Genomic DNA, 17,850 nt, shown 5'->3' on the forward strand with positions numbered 1-17,850 from the left:
AACTCTTCAAAATGAGGTGTCACTTGAAGGGGGTTTACATTTAAAATATTTGAGTTGCCCCCCAAATCCCCCCTTTTGGGGGGGCACTCAAAAATTTCAAAATAATAAAATGAAACTTCCTGCTAAGATTGCTCGACCACCTAAAGGATAAATCTGTATATTTACTTGGAAAAATATTAGAGGGGGGGGTATTGACTTTTTATTCACCCTGTATATGAATTTGAACGGATGGTGTTTTTGGCCTCTCAAAACGAAAAAATTAATCGGTCCCGGGTCTTGGTCTTACCATGAGACCTACGGTAATAGCTTATTTCCTATATGGGTAATTCGCTAAAACATGAATATATTATTTACAAACACGATTTCAGCGTATTAAAAAGTAAATGATCACTGTTTTTTGAATCACAGGTTTTTGCCCGTGGTCTACATGTACTGTTAACCAATTGACAGCCGGTCTATGTGTAAGATTAAATTGTATACTTCCAATAATACTAATGCGAAACTTAAATCCACCAAAGGTGTGTGCAACGTTACCAGACTGACGATTAAAAAATTACACCAAAATTGATTGAAGCAATCCCTGACTATCGTCGGTTTAAATTTAGAAAATGCATTATTTTCACACGGACAGCTGTATGTTGCGTGCTCACGTGGTGGTACGTCTAAAAACTTATTTATTTATACACCTAATGAAAAAACAAAAACATTGTTTATCCACTGGCAATTAAGTAAAATATTATATTTTTATTTTTGGTTTACACTTTTATTATTCATCGTAAAGAACAAATTTCCATTTAAAATAACAGTTGTTAAGCGCAGCAACAAGCGCTGGGTAACTGCTAGTAAATTATAAGTGAAAGTTTGTTTTTTTGTTTGAAGTTCAATCATGCATTAACTACTGGTCGGATTGTGCTGAAATTTGCCATGATGATAGCTCACATTCCCGATTAACATATAGACGTATTTTTATCTCAAAAATCCTTTCTTGCTCTACCCTAGTGGCTCTGGAGTTTCCCATGTTAACTTTATGAGTATTCATATTTAAAAGGAATTAAATACTTTTGTCAGCTTTTTCAACTACACAAGTTGGTTCTATGATATTTATAGCATTAAAAGGTTACAAGGTTTACCAACAGGTTGCAGCACTATTATTTTTTTTGCATTTATGATAACAGCTAATTTAAACTAAGCAGCAAAAAGCTGTGATACACAATTAGAACTGTCAAATTAGGATTGTTTAAAGTTGTGTTTATGTTTTATTTAATAAATAATTTGTGTTATTATGCGAATTTTTGATAATTAACTTCATATTTTAAGGGTGCGCTCTACCCGTTCGGCGCGCGCAAATGTAAGGGTTTTAGTTCTTCCTGTTTGTAGCCCCAATTGTGAACCGATTTTTTATCAGAAGTTTTAACGCATTAAAATAATTTTTAGAGAAAAAATAAAAAACGGGAAACGTGCATTAGATTCTTGAAAACAAGAATCTGCAGTTAGTTTACTAAAAAGTTGAAGGATAACCATGTAATCACGCAGACTCGAAAGGCTTGCAAGCGCTCTTCAAGGCGCCGTGCAGTGGCACGGGGCATGCGGCCAACGGCTCTACCTGTCTTTAGCTCTCCCACCACAGCCATCGATATTTCCCCTCCTCTCGGTTAAATCTGTTGCTGTTCCATCTTTGCGTCATCGCCGTTTCTTTTTAAAACACGGTGGGTTACAAACCGGTATCGCAGACATAATGTCGCCGATATTTCTGATGTCGCGGGCATGATGTCTGCGACATATAATAAAATACAACCATGGGAAGAGGCACGTGCTGATGACATGAAAGTGAAGGAATCACAACATTCATCAGTTTAAATAATGTCATCGTCATAAGAAGATGATGTGTTGTTGCTGTTGTTCTTTCTACAAAAACATTAAAGATAACTTCATGGTAATTTTACCAAAATACATTGTAATTAATTGTATTACAGTACTCACGTAGTTTCCTTATAGTGTCAATTGAAGTATTATAATATCACAATACTACATTTCACACCATAAGGCAATTAAGTAAGTAAAAAAGCTCCAAAACTACTAGAAACGTGTTCTGCGCATGCGCGGGCCCAAGAGACAAGAGACATGTCTGTCCAAACACCGACCGGTTGGTTCGCTCGAGACACACGCGAGGCAACGTGTCTGCGACACTGGTAGAAGGGTAAAATAAGGGTAAAAACAGTGGAGCAGGGCAGGTAGCTGATAGCCTGGCGGGTCGCTTACTCCCTTACTGCGATCTAGAATTAAAGCACGCGTTGTTATGGGTACACACACAGTCGCCCCTAGCAGGTAGCCGACGCGGTAGCAGTAAGCTAGGCGGCAAGCTAGAAGAATTGCCAAGTCGATTGTTTGGGAGCTGCAAGCGGGGAAGGCTCGACTGGGGCATGCGCAAATAGCAGAACTTGACACTTGACAGCCACGTGTTCTCCAGTTCGCAAGTTCCACGCGGGATCTTTCACTGCGCATTCTTTGTATACGGAGTGTTGTTTGTTTTAGTTGATTTATTTGGATGTTGTTTTGTTTAGATGAAATAAAAAAATGGACATAGACAAATTAATATCAGAGGTTATTATCCGTGTGCCATTGTGGAATCAAGCCCATCCGGACCACCACAAACGTCACGTACTCAACGATCTGTAGAATGAAATAGCGAATGAACTAGGATTCAAACAAAAGTTTATCCTATACCACTAATATTATAAGTGATAATATTAGTATCGGCTGCTGACAAGCGACTGTACTGAGCGCCACTGTGTGTATGTCCCAGCTACCCTCCAGGTAACCAGCAGTAAGCGAGTAAGCGACCAGCCAGGCTACCAGCTACCTGCCCTGCTCCACTGTGTTTTTACCCTAAGTTAACATAGGTTAATTTTCAAGAGGGAATGTCGGCAGTCGCAGGCTTGAAAAATATCTGCGACATCATGCTGGAGATACCGGTGTGTAACCCCGTAACCCGCCATAGGAGTATTTTGGAAACAGTTGTACTCAGCCGATGCAACTAGCTTGCCCAGATACACAGCTTTAAAACTTTGCCAAAATATAAGTTTGTTTATAAACGCCGGGTATGATATTGTTGTAATAACAACCATAATAAATGTGTTTTAAGAAAACAAGAACTCAATAGTACTGTTTTATTAAAACAGCATTTATCAATTTTTGTAATTAACCCCTCCAAGTTGGTGACTTGAATCTGATACCTCAAATGTTTTATAGCTAGACTTATTGACCACTCAGCCATTCAACTGCAAGATCAAATTCACTACAAATCATAACACAGGTCTACAAATAAAATACCCCCGCTGCACCAAAACTGCAGACTAAGCGAATTTCAACTTGTATGATTACATGTTTACTAAAATATTTCCATAAATAAGACATACTTATACCAATTTAAATAACATTAGGGCAGGCACGCACTATCCCGACCACGACCACGACCAAACACCCGACCAGTCGTTGTCGTTCATCATGCGACCAGAGCACGACCCGACCAAGGCAACGAATGTTTTACAAACTTCACAATGATTGATAATTGATAATTGAATAATTTCAATGTTTGAGGTACTTGCTGATCCCCAAAGCTGAATATCATAAGTCCAAATTGGTTTTAGAACTGTACAGTAACAATTTATTTTGTGTACTGAGTTTTGATTTAGATCCAAGAAGCCAATTAAGTTTAATTGTTTTTAAATTTAGATGTTGTCTTTTAGTCCAGATATGTGGATTCCAATTAAGCTTTGCATCTATGTGCATGCCCAAGTAATTTATTTCTGTTACTTGAGGGAGGTGAATATTGTGGGGCGATGTCTACTTGTACCGGCGTCTAGTTGTACCTGCTGCATTTTGGTGACAGGCGTCTAGTTGTACCTCGTCCAAAGCTCTAGGTACAACTTGACGATGGTGCGGACGTCTAGTTGTACCTACGACTAGTTGTACCTACGAATACTTGTACCTACGACTACTTGTACCTACGACTAGTTGTACCTACGCCTACTTGTACCTACGTCTAGTTGTACCTACGGCTAGTTGTATCTCCCCTTCAACTTGTCACCAGTTTAAGGGATTTATTTTATTTCTTTAAAAATCATACAATCTTACAAAATTTTTTTATAAACAACTTGCTACAAAAGCCAGGAAAATTTGGCTTGTCTGCAGTTCATTGAGAAACCCCTGTTCTTGATAACAATGTACTTGTGTCCCTTGGTCAGTCATTATCCATATTACACTTTGGTTTTCCTGATTTCTTGTCAAGATCTGCTATCATTGTTTTTTCCACTTAAACTCTACCTTTCTATAGAAAACTAACATTAACTAGCTTAAACAACAACTTTAAACAATTATCTTAAATAAATAAATTCAGAGTTTACAAAAACAAGTAATTGAGTATAATGAAGTGTTTTTGTATGGTATTAGTCACGAAGATGAAATCGACCCGTGGTACGATTGCTATTTTTCTTCAAACTATATAAAACTGAGAAAATATATCAATAATATAGGCAAGCATGTTTCTTTACAACCTTTTTATCATATCGTGAACATCACAGAGAAAATATTCGCATATCGGTGGAAATGTATTTCCCTGTCGATCTACAGAATGTCTTTACAAATTAAAATAGGCTAAAAAGACATAAAAAAAGAATTACAAATTTTTAAAAACTAACATGGGTTTAACGGGTTGCTATGCTGGTGACGAAATAACAACTAATCTTACTAATATTATAAATCTGAAAGTTTGTGAGTTTGTGTGTGTGTTGCTCAATCACGCATAAACTACTGGACGGATTGGGCTGAAATTTGGCATGATAATAGCTCATATTCCCGATTAACATTAAAGCGTATTTTTATCTCAAAAATCCTTTTGGGCTCCGCCCCAGAGGCTATGTAGTTCCCCATGTTAACCTTATGAGTATTCATATTTTAAGGGAATTAAAGAATTTACTCAGCTGTTTCAACTTTACAAGTTGGTTCTATAATATGTAATAGTATTAAAAAGTTATAAGGTTTCCCAACAGGTTGCAGCACTATTATTATTTTGTTTTTGCCTATACAGTATGACAACAGCTAATTTGAACTAAGCAGCAACAAAAAGCTATGATACACAATGAGAACTGTCAAAGTAAGATTGTTTACAGTTAGGTTTGAGTTTTTAATTTAATGAATAATTTGTGATATTGTGTGAATGTTTGATAAATTTTTTTTATTGTTTAGGTGCAGTGGTAGAACATTATGGCAACGGTAGATGTGTTATACTATATCAAACCGTATATTTATGAACCAAATTTTATCAAACTGTGTCCTCCCCCCATTGAAAACGCAAAGCTTGAGTATAACTGCAATAAGCATTTTATACTTATATACCAACCCCGTACGAAGGACGGGTGCTCTGCTAGTTATGAAAATGAAATCAAAACAAATGGAAAATATTCCAATCACATGTATTAATTACAGTGTATGTTAAATAGAGAAGTCTGTACATTGTATAGTTTTTGTCAAGTTTTCAACCGCTGGACCTCAACTTCATTGTACACTTCATTGTTCATTGTTCACTGGGAAATCCATTGTAAGCTATAAGAAATGCACACTAATCAATGCAAATACTTTAAGGTTATGTGACAAAATATTTAAAGAAATCAGCAAAAATAGTAATACATAATTGCTAGGCAGCGGTCTATTGCAATTCATTAAGGATATACTGCTTGTATATTTAATGATATATACAAATGTTTTAATTAAATAGGTAAGTGATTTTCGGTACAAGGGCTGGAAAATTTTAATTACAACTATAGCTGCCATTTCGACCCTGGACAGCAATGCGTAGCTTTCAGCCTCCAATTAACGTCTGTAAAACTACTAAAACATCGTAGTGCGGTGAAAAATATTTGCAAATCATACTCAATTGACTCGGAACACTGCAGTTCCTGATTTAATTAAGGGTATTATTAAAAAGTACTCGTGCAGTAATCAATTAAACAGGGTAACGAATTGAACGATAGATACAACTAGACTATAAGGACGCAAAATACGCGTAGGTACAACTAGTCGTAGGTACAACTAGACGTAGGGACCACTAGATGGAGGGACTACTAGTCGTAGGGACAACTGGTTGCATCCGTACAAGCTAGGTGATACTACTTGTCGGTGGGATAGACATCTAGTTGTACCTACGTCTACTTGTACCGACGTCTAGTTGTACCTCCTAAAAATCTGCAGGTACAACTAGTCGGGTGTGCCACCGTCTACATGTACCTACGTCTAGTTGTACCTACGACTAGTTGTCCCTAGGCCTCGAGGTACAAGTAGACGTAGGTACAACTAGACGGCGGGACAACGAGACGCAGTCCCAATATTGATGATGGATACTGGAGGACATGTAGCCTGATTTAAGGTAAAAGTAACGAGTGCTGATTTATTTTCATTAATTTTGAACCTCCATGTTTTAAACCAATGTGAAATTTCATCCAAGTTTAGCTGTAAATTTGCTGTAGCTTGAGCTGGATTGTCGTGGACAGATAAAATCGCCGTGTCATCCACAAATTGCTGTATTCTGTTTTGTTTATTTCAGCTTAACTTAACCAGTCAATTGTTTTATTAATACTTATGAATTCAAACGTGGTGAAGCCCATTTACCATTTAAAATAATAGTTGTTAAGCCCAGCAACACGCACCGGGTAACGGCTAGTTAATTAATATAATGAAGATCTAATATATAAAATTCTCGTGTCACAGTGTTTGTCTGCAAACTCCTCCGGAACGACTTCACCGATCGTTATGAAATTTGGTGTGTAAATTCTGTAGGTATGCGAATCGGACGTAAACTATTTCCCGTTTCGAAATTCTTAAAAGGGCTCCGCCCCAGTGGCTCTGGAGTTTCCCATGTTAACCTTATGAGAAATGGAATTAATGAATCTTAACAGCTGTTTCAATTAAACAAGTTGGTTCTGTTCTATGATGTTCAATAGCATTAAAGTTACAAGGATTACCAACAGGGTGCAGCACTATTATTTCTTTTACATTTATGACAACAGCTAATTTGCAACCAAAAGGTGAGTGAGCGTAGCGAACGAGATTCAACCTGGAGGCGAGTTAGCGTAGCGAACGAGCTAACCTGAAGGCAAGTGAGCGCAGCGAACGAGCTCCAACCTAAAGGTGAGTGAGCGTAGCGAACGAGCTCCAACCCAAAGGTGAGTGAGCGTAGTGAACGAACTTCAACCTGGAGGCGAGTTAGCGTAGCGAACGAGCTAACCTGAAGGCAAGTGAGCGCAGCGAACGAGCTCCAACCCGAAGGTGAGTGAGCGTAGCGAACGAACTTCAACCAGGACGTGATTGAGCGATGCGAACGAGATCATCTTGAAAATTAAACGTAACGGTACTTTCTTTCCATCGGTCTGTCTTAGGGGAAACCTATAACTTAGGCGATACGAAGTTCGCCGGGTCAGCTAGTGATTCTATAAATTTTAAAGATGTTAAAAGATTACTATAAGGAATTTTAGTGGTACCGGTAGGCTACTGTACAAAGCATAACTACAGTATGCTCACATAAGTCATAACATAAACAAGGCTCACTATTTAGGAATGTTGTAAAATCTTATGAGAGCAAAAGTCGCGTAGCTGCCAGTGCCAGTGCTAGGGCATGGAGGTTGAGCAGAAGACACGCGGACACGAGAACAAGAACGCGGTTGCGCGTCTGTGAGTCGAGAGCTCCGTGGGGCGCTGTCTAGCGATCAACTCGCGAAAACAAAACTCAAAGCTCCTCCCACCACTTCCCCTCAACCGGGTTGCACCAACACGGCGCAGTCTGGCGGACACTTCGAACATCGTTCTGAGATTTCCGAGCTGAGGTAGAGCACACCCTTAAGGAGACATTTTAGTGTAAATCTAATCAGGCAAATGGAAATTCGCTTAGTCTGCAGGTTTGCTGTGGCGGAGTTATTTTACCATAATACAGGTATGTAGGCCTAGCTGGTTTGTTGATAAGAAAGATGTTGTTCACAGCAAGGGCTTAGTAAATCAGCTGGAGACCAGAATATACCACATTATTTTAAAACGGCATAGGCCTATGCGTTTATTCAGTTGCTCTAAATGAAACTACACTTAATAAATATTGCTCCCTTTGTAATTTAAATCAAGATGAAACAGTATTTCATTTTGTAGCAGAATGTCCAATTTTAAAAAACATTAGATTTAAATGGTTGGGTAGTCATTTCTTGGCTCAAGCTGAGTTTATTTCATATTTAAATGGGGAGGATTGGAGTTTTTTCTGTAAATTTTTAAGGGGGGCTTGGTTTTATAGATGGGATTTAATCCAAGAATTTAATTTTTAATACGACTCTCTGCTGCATATACCATAGTTAGACGTTACTTATTTAATTGTTTTTTCCTTATGTATATATATATATATATATATATAAAAGTTTTTGTAAATGAAGTTAAAAGTGTATTTTTCTTTTATATTACTGTAAAGTTGGAATTGTTTTTTTGTTTTTTTTTGTTAAGGAGAAGGTATGTATGTTGCCAACCAAACAGACGGTCAACATTGACCATTGTTTAATAAGTGTTAGGTTTTTAGCGAATTTCCCATATAGGGAATATTTAGCGAATTTCCCATATAGGGAATATTTAGCGAATTTCCCATATAGGGAATATTTAGCGAATTTCCCATATAGGGAATATTTAGCGAATTTCCCATATAGGGAATATTTAGCGAATTTCCCATATAGGGAATATTTAGCGAATTTCCCATATAGGGAATATTTAGCGAATTTCCCATATAGGGAATAAGCTATTACCGTAGTACTCATGGTAAGACCTGGACCCGAGACCGATTTAATTTTTCATTTTGTGGTCCCTAGAGGCCAAAAACACCATCCGTTCAAATTCATATATATATATATATATATATTTATATATATATTTATATATATATATATATATATGTGTCCGTTAGCGCGATAACTCAAGCAAAAATGATCCGATTTTGATGAAATTTGGTACAAACGTGTAAACCTACGTTTATTCAAACGAGTTCGCGATCCAGCATAATCGGACCATGGGAACGGGGGTTTATGGGGGGTTTTATGGGGTAAAAATGGGTTTTTCCCATTTTTGAACCTAAAAACAAAAAATTTTGCAATTTCTTTCTAAACCGTTTTGTAGAGCTTAAAAAAAGAAATAATTTAGTATATTGAAGCGCTGTTGTATGCCTAACGGTCACGGAGAAAATTCAAAAATAGTGTAATTAAAAATTCCCATGTTATTCTTATGGAGAAAATGAAAATTGTTGTAGTTTACTTGTTTATGGCAATTTGAATATAAGTGAAGAATTTCTTTTTTTCTTTACAAAAAGAATATAGGAAATATTCTTTATATTTTTTTCTTTACAAAAAGTGATAGCACTAATTTGAGAGGTCTGGTAACAAGGAAGCAGATTGGCATTACTACCAAGGCAGGTTGGCATTGATAAGGGTATCAGTTGTTATCTCTAAGGCAATTATCCACATTGATATTTCTGTGTTTGTTTACTTGTTTATTTATTTGTGTCATATTCGTACAGAGATTATTTATATTTATATTTACATTTATATTTACATGTGCAATAGTTTTCAATTTTGAGTAAATAGAGTCAAACTGAGGTCAATTGTTTTAAACATTTTCATAATTACATATTTTGAGAAACAATGAATCATCTGAGTCATGTTATGTAACCACTGTGAGCGACATGAAGGCTGGCCAACAGAGGCCACGTTCCAGCTGTGGTGGGGCGAGAGTAGAACCTACCCGCACAGACAGGCAGACATCGGGCCGTTCACCACAACAATGTCCCCCGCCCCCGCCCACTCCATCGGCAACAGCTGACTGTCGACTGCGCTACGGGTCAATGAACTGATTGTTGACATCTACTCAACGCTGAATGCTAGATAATTCTACAGTGTGTTAAGCGTGCGCGTTTACACCATTCAAATTGTTGATGGATTGATGCAGTTTTGGTTTATGACACAAGGTGTTAGTTGACAACAATTTTTAACTTCTCAGTACCGACCTCAAAGCAAAATGTTTATTATTGTTAAAGTTTCAGATTTTCTATTTTTGTTATTCAAATTTCAAATGTTTATGTGTAAAATTGTTTCGTGTTAAATGTATTAAATGTAAATCAATGGAAAAAAAAAATCAACAAAAAAATGTGTCGTATGAATGAAGCGTCTGTTGCCACGTCAAACGTCGTCGCGCCGGGTCGAAATTGTCCCGGGATGGAAAAGGCCTCGTGCGGACCAAGGTCGCTCGGGCCAATTTCTTTTGGCAGGGGAGATTTCTGTGCCGATTTTAAATTCAAAGATTTAAAATCCGCGCCAGGCAATGGACAAGTCAGTCCAACATGACGTAACGCGGAGGAATACTACACTCGAACCGTGTCGCGTGCAAACGTCTCGTCGTCACTCGTGGCTCAGTACTCGCGTAGTCAACATGTGAAGTCGCGTTTTGTCGCTGGTGTAGGACGAATTTATTAATATCTTCATTCGTAGCTCGGAAATTAGCGTTCGGGCGGAAATTGTACGTGCATCAAACGATCGCAATTGTCAAAATTTCGCCGAATTGCATTTGGGGGTGTGTTTTATTAGTATTAAGTCGAGACAGTTGAGATGCCGGATTGATTGTTCGCGTTCGTGATGAAAATTCGTACATGCATCATATCGATAGCAAATGTCAGTTTCTAGCGAATAGCGGGTCGTCGTGACGGTATTTTCAATTGAATCATTAAACGCCAGCTCGAAAAAAACAAGAATTAATAAGTCCTACACCAGAAAAAACCGTGTCGTGATATTCCGCTCGGTCAGACAAAAAGTCAAAATTACCACGAGTCAGTTTTTAAATGTTCGGTACGCGTGAATCTTCGTCGGAATGAATGTTAATGTGTCGACATGTGTACGTAAGTAAATGTTTGTGTTATTTGTGTTTTAGTATTAAAATAGTCTTGCCAATCTGCCACATTTTTTCACATGTACCACTCGTTTTACAAGTTATGAATCATGTTTTGTTTGGTCTGAGATTTTCATGTTTCATTTGGTCTACTTAGAGCACATGGTCACGATTCAGGATAAAATGTTTTATTAAATTTGGTCATGTCATACAAAGAATTTAAGTTATAATAGTGAACCTAGTCAAATGAAAATTATTTATTAAATTGAATTGAAATGGTATATTAATTTAAAGAGCAATGTTTATCTGTGATATTATTATTTTTGTATTCTATGTACAGTCAGATTCTATCATCATCAGTATTATTATTTAATACGTTTGTATTTCATGCGTAGAATAATTTTTGAACAGTATTACATTTTTTAATAGTGAGAGTTTGATTGTGTAACGTAAATGGGGGTAACAGAGTGCTCGGTCGAAGGCTAGGGTTGATAAAGGGTCATGAGGATAGACTCCCATTAAATTCATAAATATTAAATATTAAATAAAAAATTATCAAATAATCGACTCAGCAGTCGATTGGCCCCGTTGCACTGATCAGCAAGGAGTGATGTAGATCACAAACCTACATAATAGTCCCTGTTTGATTAAATTGTAAACTGGCCAGTTTGATCGTTACGAACATCTTTGGGGAGTCTGGTGATCCAAAACAAATAAATAAAATCGTCAAGGCTAGGTTTTCCCGAGACTTTGCAGTTTTAAAAAATGAACAAACCGCCAATTTGAACATTCAATCTTACAATCAACTCTCTCACTCTCTCTTTCAAAATATTGTTATATTGTGTACAAAAAAGGTTATCACATTGTATAAATTTTATTAATTATTGTATCACAGCTCATTTGCAATTATCATCTCATTATACAGTATTTTTACAAATCACCATCTTTTCATTATCCTGTGTTTCAGCTGTTAGTATCATTAGTATAAAACTGGTAAAGTAAAGAGGTAAATGGCTTAACTGAAAGAGGTATACAAAGTATTCACAATGAGTGTTGATGATCACATTTTGTAAATATATTTTGACAGTGCAATTTTATAAGTTCAGTTCATTATATTTAATATCAAATTGGTGAATGCATGAGTAATCGGCTTAACCGAATCCAGTATATGTAAACATCTTGAAGTCATACTTTTGATAAATATTTCCTGAACAAACAGTTTCACAAATATTTTCAATCAATATTTCAATATTATTATTTGCAATTTTACAGTTTTACAGAGTATCAATTCATACCACAATCTTTCATCAGAACAGCACATTTAAATTCATGGAGTGTTCAAATAGACACATCTATTAGTTTTAAGAAGTGTTAGAATTAAGCTGAAGAAGGTGTGAAGGAGGACAACATATCAGACCTCTCACGGTCCATAAATCGGACTTCTGGGATATTTAATTACAGGGCCCACACTTAACATCTTTATATCCACTGCGCAGCTCTGTGATTGTAATGTCCTCAGTAGTTCAATTAAAATTAAATTAAATTCATTAAAACCCCACCAGGGGGCAACTTTTTGTTATACTCACACCTGTATGAAATACCTAAATTGTATTACATAAAGGTGTGAGGTGATTTTGCTTGATGGAATGATCAATTAAGTAAAGAGTATATTTTGAAGTAATAAGTAAGTAAAGAACGTTTATTTTTTTTTTTTTTTTTTTTTTATTTTTATTTTATTTTTTTTTTTTTTTGGGCCCTGTAATTAAATATCCCAGAAGTCCGATTTATGGACCGTGAGAGGTCTGATATGTTGTCCTCCTTCACACCTTCTTCAGCTTAATTCTAACACTTCTTAAAACTAATAGATGTGTCTATTTGAACACTCCATGAATTTAAATGTGCTGTTCTGATGAAAGATTGTGGTATGAATTGATACTCTGTAAAACTGTAAAATTGCAAATAATAATATTGAAATATTGATTGAAAATATTTGTGAAACTGTTTGTTCAGGAAATATTTATCAAAAGTATGACTTCAAGATGTTTACATATACTGGATTCGGTTAAGCCGATTACTCATGCATTCACCAATTTGATATTAAATATAATGAACTGAACTTATAAAATTGCACTGTCAAAATATATTTACAAAATGTGATCATCAACACTCATTGTGAATACTTTGTATACCTCTTTCAGTTAAGCCATTTACCTCTTTACTTTACCAGTTTTATACTAATGATACTAACAGCTGAAACACAGGATAATGAAAAGATGGTGATTTGTAAAAATACTGTATAATGAGATGATAATTGCAAATGAGCTGTGATACAATAATTAATAAAATTTATACAATGTGATAACCTTTTTTGTACACAATATAACAATATTTTGAAAGAGAGAGTGAGAGAGTTGATTGTAAGATTGAATGTTCAAATTGGCGGTTTGTTCATTTTTTAAAACTGCAAAGTCTCGGGAAAACCTAGCCTTGACGATTTTATTTATTTGTTTTGGATCACCAGACTCCCCAAAGATGTTCGTAACGATCAAACTGGCCAGTTTACAATTTAATCAAACAGGGACTATTATGTAGGTTTGTGATCTACATCACTCCTTGCTGATCAGTGCAACGGGGCCAATCGACTGCTGAGTCGATTATTTGATAATTTTTTATTTAATATTTAATATTTATGAATTTAATGGGAGTCTATCCTCATGACCCTTTATCAACCCTAGCCTTCGACCGAGCACTCTGTTACCCCCATTTACGTTACACAATCAAACTCTCACTATTAAAAAATGTAATACTGTTCAAAAATTATTCTACGCATGAAATACAAACGTATTAAATAATAATACTGATGATGATAGAATCTGACTGTACATAGAATACAAAAATAATAATATCACAGATAAACATTGCTCTTTAAATTAATATACCATTTCAATTCAATTTAATAAATAATTTTCATTTGACTAGGTTCACTATTATAACTTAAATTCTTTGTATGACATGACCAAATTTAATAAAACATTTTATCCTGAATCGTGACCATGTGCTCTAAGTAGACCAAATGAAACATGAAAATCTCAGACCAAACAAAACATGATTCATAACTTGTAAAACGAGTGGTACATGTGAAAAAATGTGGCAGATTGGCAAGACTATTTTAATACTAAAACACAAATAACACAAACATTTACTTACGTACACATGTCGACACATTAACATTCATTCCGACGAAGATTCACGCGTACCGAACATTTAAAAACTGACTCGTGGTAATTTTGACTTTTTGTCTGACCGAGCGGAATATCACGACACGGTTTTTTCTGGTGTAGGACTTATTAATTCTTGTTTTTTTCGAGCTGGCGTTTAATGATTCAATTGAAAATACCGTCACGACGACCCGCTATTCGCTAGAAACTGACATTTGCTATCGATATGATGCATGTACGAATTTTCATCACGAACGCGAACAATCAATCCGGCATCTCAACTGTCTCGACTTAATACTAATAAAACACACCCCCAAATGCAATTCGGCGAAATTTTGACAATTGCGATCGTTTGATGCACGTACAATTTCCGCCCGAACGCTAATTTCCGAGCTACGAATGAAGATATTAATAAATTCGTCCTACACCAGCGACAAAACGCGACTTCACATGTTGACTACGCGAGTACTGAGCCACGAGTGACGACGAGACGTTTGCACGCGACACGGTTCGAGTGTAGTATTCCTCCGCGTTACGTCATGTTGGACTGACTTGTCCATTGCCTGGCGCGGATTTTAAATCTTTGAATTTAAAATCGGCACAGTATATATTGATAAAATTTGGCAAATTTATTTATTTCATCCTATACTATTGACGTATGGTCAAAAAACACTTTTTACCTTCCCCGTAGCAGCGAACCTAAGCACTCGTTAAATCTAATGTTATTTAAATAGGGAATAATATGTCTTATTTATGGAAATATTTTAGTAAAAATGTAATCAGACGAGTTGAAATTCGCTTAGTCTGCAGGTTTGCTGCGGCGGGGGTATTTATTTTAGCAGTAGGGTATGTATTTTATTTTATGAGCAAGTTAGTGTTGTATATGTTGTACATATGGAGGTAGACTATTATCTAAGGGAGTAGGCTATGTTTTATCTATGCTATTATGTAATTTGTACAATAAAGCACTTTTTCATTACATTTCATTTCATTTTCATTTACTTAATAAATATTAGAGAGCTTTTCACAGGCACATGGCAATTTTGTAATAAATTAAAAGGTTACCTCAAAACATTACCATTTAAAAGTTGAATAGTTATTTCTCTTGCCAACTCTCACCCTCCACTACACGCGCGACTAATAGTCAGTAATAGCTTTGACTATTAATACTACAACGTAATAGTCAGTAACACCAGTATGCGCGCGGAATGGCATTCCGCATCTTAACTTACTTCTTACTGGAAATGCTCTTTTACCAAATACAGTTCATAAAGCATCAAAATTTCAAATAATAGGTGAATAGATAAAGATAAATTTCAATATAATTACAAATATTTTAAATTGAAAATGTCCTGTTGAAAACCAATCAGTCAATCGCTGCCTGACACACGCAGACTGAGTTAAAAATGGCGCTCGTAAAGATTTCTTGAATTTGCAATTGACAATCTCTGAACGTCATTTTTGACTCAGTTGTTCTTTTGAGCTCAAATTTGCAGCATTGCATACTACTTATACGAGGGCTATCCAGAAAGTAAAGAACGTTTTGTTATGACGTCGCTAGGCGCGCGCCGATCTCGTACATTTTCGTGCGTGCACACTCCGCAACTCAGTTGGCATCCAGCCATGACAACTGGAGCATTCTCGCGCTGCCCGTGTTTTCACAATTTCAACTTAAGATGAGCGCTGCGATTAAAAATACCACCAGTTAAGAGGTGCGGTCAGTGATACGGTAGACATTTATCGCCAAGTGTATGAATTTTAAGGAAACAACGTAATGATTGAACGTTCTGAGAAAATGGTGCATTCAGATTAAAAATGGCCGATCTTACGCTCATGAGTCATGAGAAGCGAAGGGCGGACGCCCGAGCATTTTGACTAATGGAAATGGTCGCTAATGTTGATGAAAATTTTGCGAAATCCGCCGATTCCCGATAACGGAGCTTTTTCAAACAACAAAGTCCGTGAAACTTGAGGAGAAGTTTCGGTTTTACGTGTCCTCTAACAAAAACCATATCACTGATCGTACCCCTTAACTGGCGGAAATTTTTATCGCAGCGCTCATCTTAAGTTGAAATTACAAAAAAAAACGGGCAGCGTGAGAATGCTCCAGTTGTCACGGCTGGATGCCAACTGAGTTGCCGAGTGCGCACGCACCAAAATGTATGAGCTCAGCGCGCGCCTAGCGGCGTCATAACGAAACGTTCTTTACTTTCTGGATAGGTAGCCTTAGTAAATGTACGTTTAAGATTTTCTTCTGACTTCTAGGGGGCGTCCCCCTGAGGAGGTTAGCACTTCACTGAATAATGTTTTAAAATGATTTTTAAGACTAAGCTTAGTAGCTAGCATTGTTTTAAGTTTAGTTGCTCTATCTTTATTTAAATTTTAAATTTAACTGTTTCGGAACTTCAAATCTACTACGAAGCTGAAGCTTGATTAAGTAATTAATTATATACCTAAATATTCACAAAATATCATAAATTATTTATTAAACAAAAAACATAAACATGACTGTAAACAATCCTACTTTGGTCAAATTCCTACAATATCTAATAGCGGGTAGTTTCTTAACTGGGCTATGCTAATATCGATTGAAACTATCGAATTGAAAATATTGATTAATAATCCATAATATTAAATATATCTATTATAAAATTAAACTATCATAACCAACCTAACCAACCAAACTTACTGATGGTAATAGGTTTACTAATCAATTCGATAGTTTCCATCGATATTAGCATAGCCCAGTTAAGAAACTGTACCCCTAATAGCCTAGGCCTACAGTGATGTTTTCTGTTGAAACTTAGCCTAATTTAGCAGTTAAAAAAATGGTAATTATTCCGACGTAGTGACTACTCGCTAAAGTGATTTTTTTTCCCATTATGACCTAAGTTAAATTTCACGCTGAATCCGAAAATGACGTTTTTATTTTTCCGAAAAGACCGGAAATTACCGAAAAACGGAAAAAAAAATATTTTACTCAAAATACGTCATGTGGGTACTCAAAATATGCGGAATATTGTGTAGGCCTAAGTTAGATACAGGAGATACCTTAGGACGAAAAAACTGAATAATCGGTCAGGTTAGGCTTGGATAGGTTAGGCTTGGTTAGGTTAGGTTAGGTTAGATTTAGTTAGGCTTGGTTAGGTTAGGTTAGGCTTGGTAAGGTAGGTTAGGTTAGGTTAGGATAGGTTAGGCTTGGTTAGGTTAGGCTTGGTGAGGTTAGGTTAGGTTATTTTAGGTTAGGATAGGTTAGGTTTTGGTTAGGTTGGATTAGAATAGGGTTTACCTAACCTTACCAAACCTAACCTAACCAAACCTATCCTAACCTAAGTAGAATTTTCCTTACCTTATTCGATTAACTTTAACGGAATCTCAAATCTAAAGCCTCAAAACAACACAACCACAACACAACACAACCACTACTCACTCAGTCACTCACAAGTTGCTCTATTTCAGTTCTTTCTAGTCCAATTTAGTCCAGTTGCCTGAAAGAAAAGGGACTTGAAATTTTTAACCATGTGACTGTTTTTTAGAATCGAGTATAATTTTACATAAATTGATTGATGTTGGAACTTAATTTAGTATAATTAACCACCTTATGTAAGATTTATATGATTTTAACAATGTTTTATAGCATTAAACGCAAATATTAACATTTAGGGTAATTTTTAGGGTAACTCAA

At 36.1% G+C, this 17,850-nt stretch overlaps 1 protein-coding gene across 1 annotated transcript in view; it reads right to left on the minus strand.

Annotated features, from left to right (window-relative positions):
* LOC128987104 (uncharacterized) overlaps window positions 1-17,602 on the minus strand; it is a 33,606-nt gene extending 16,004 nt beyond the window's left edge. Inside the window, exon 1 of the mRNA XM_054407803.1 lies at window positions 17,515-17,602. The gene's annotated coding sequence lies outside the window, so the exon portion shown is untranslated. The remainder of the gene's footprint in view (window positions 1-17,514) is intronic.
* Between the last annotated feature and the right edge of the window lie 248 nt (window positions 17,603-17,850).

Source organism: Macrosteles quadrilineatus, unplaced genomic scaffold (assembly GCF_028750875.1).
Source record: "Macrosteles quadrilineatus isolate MER2022 unplaced genomic scaffold, UCM_ALF_1.0 Scaffold_2__2_contigs__length_208266976, whole genome shotgun sequence".
Taxonomy (NCBI): domain Eukaryota; kingdom Metazoa; phylum Arthropoda; class Insecta; order Hemiptera; family Cicadellidae; genus Macrosteles; species Macrosteles quadrilineatus.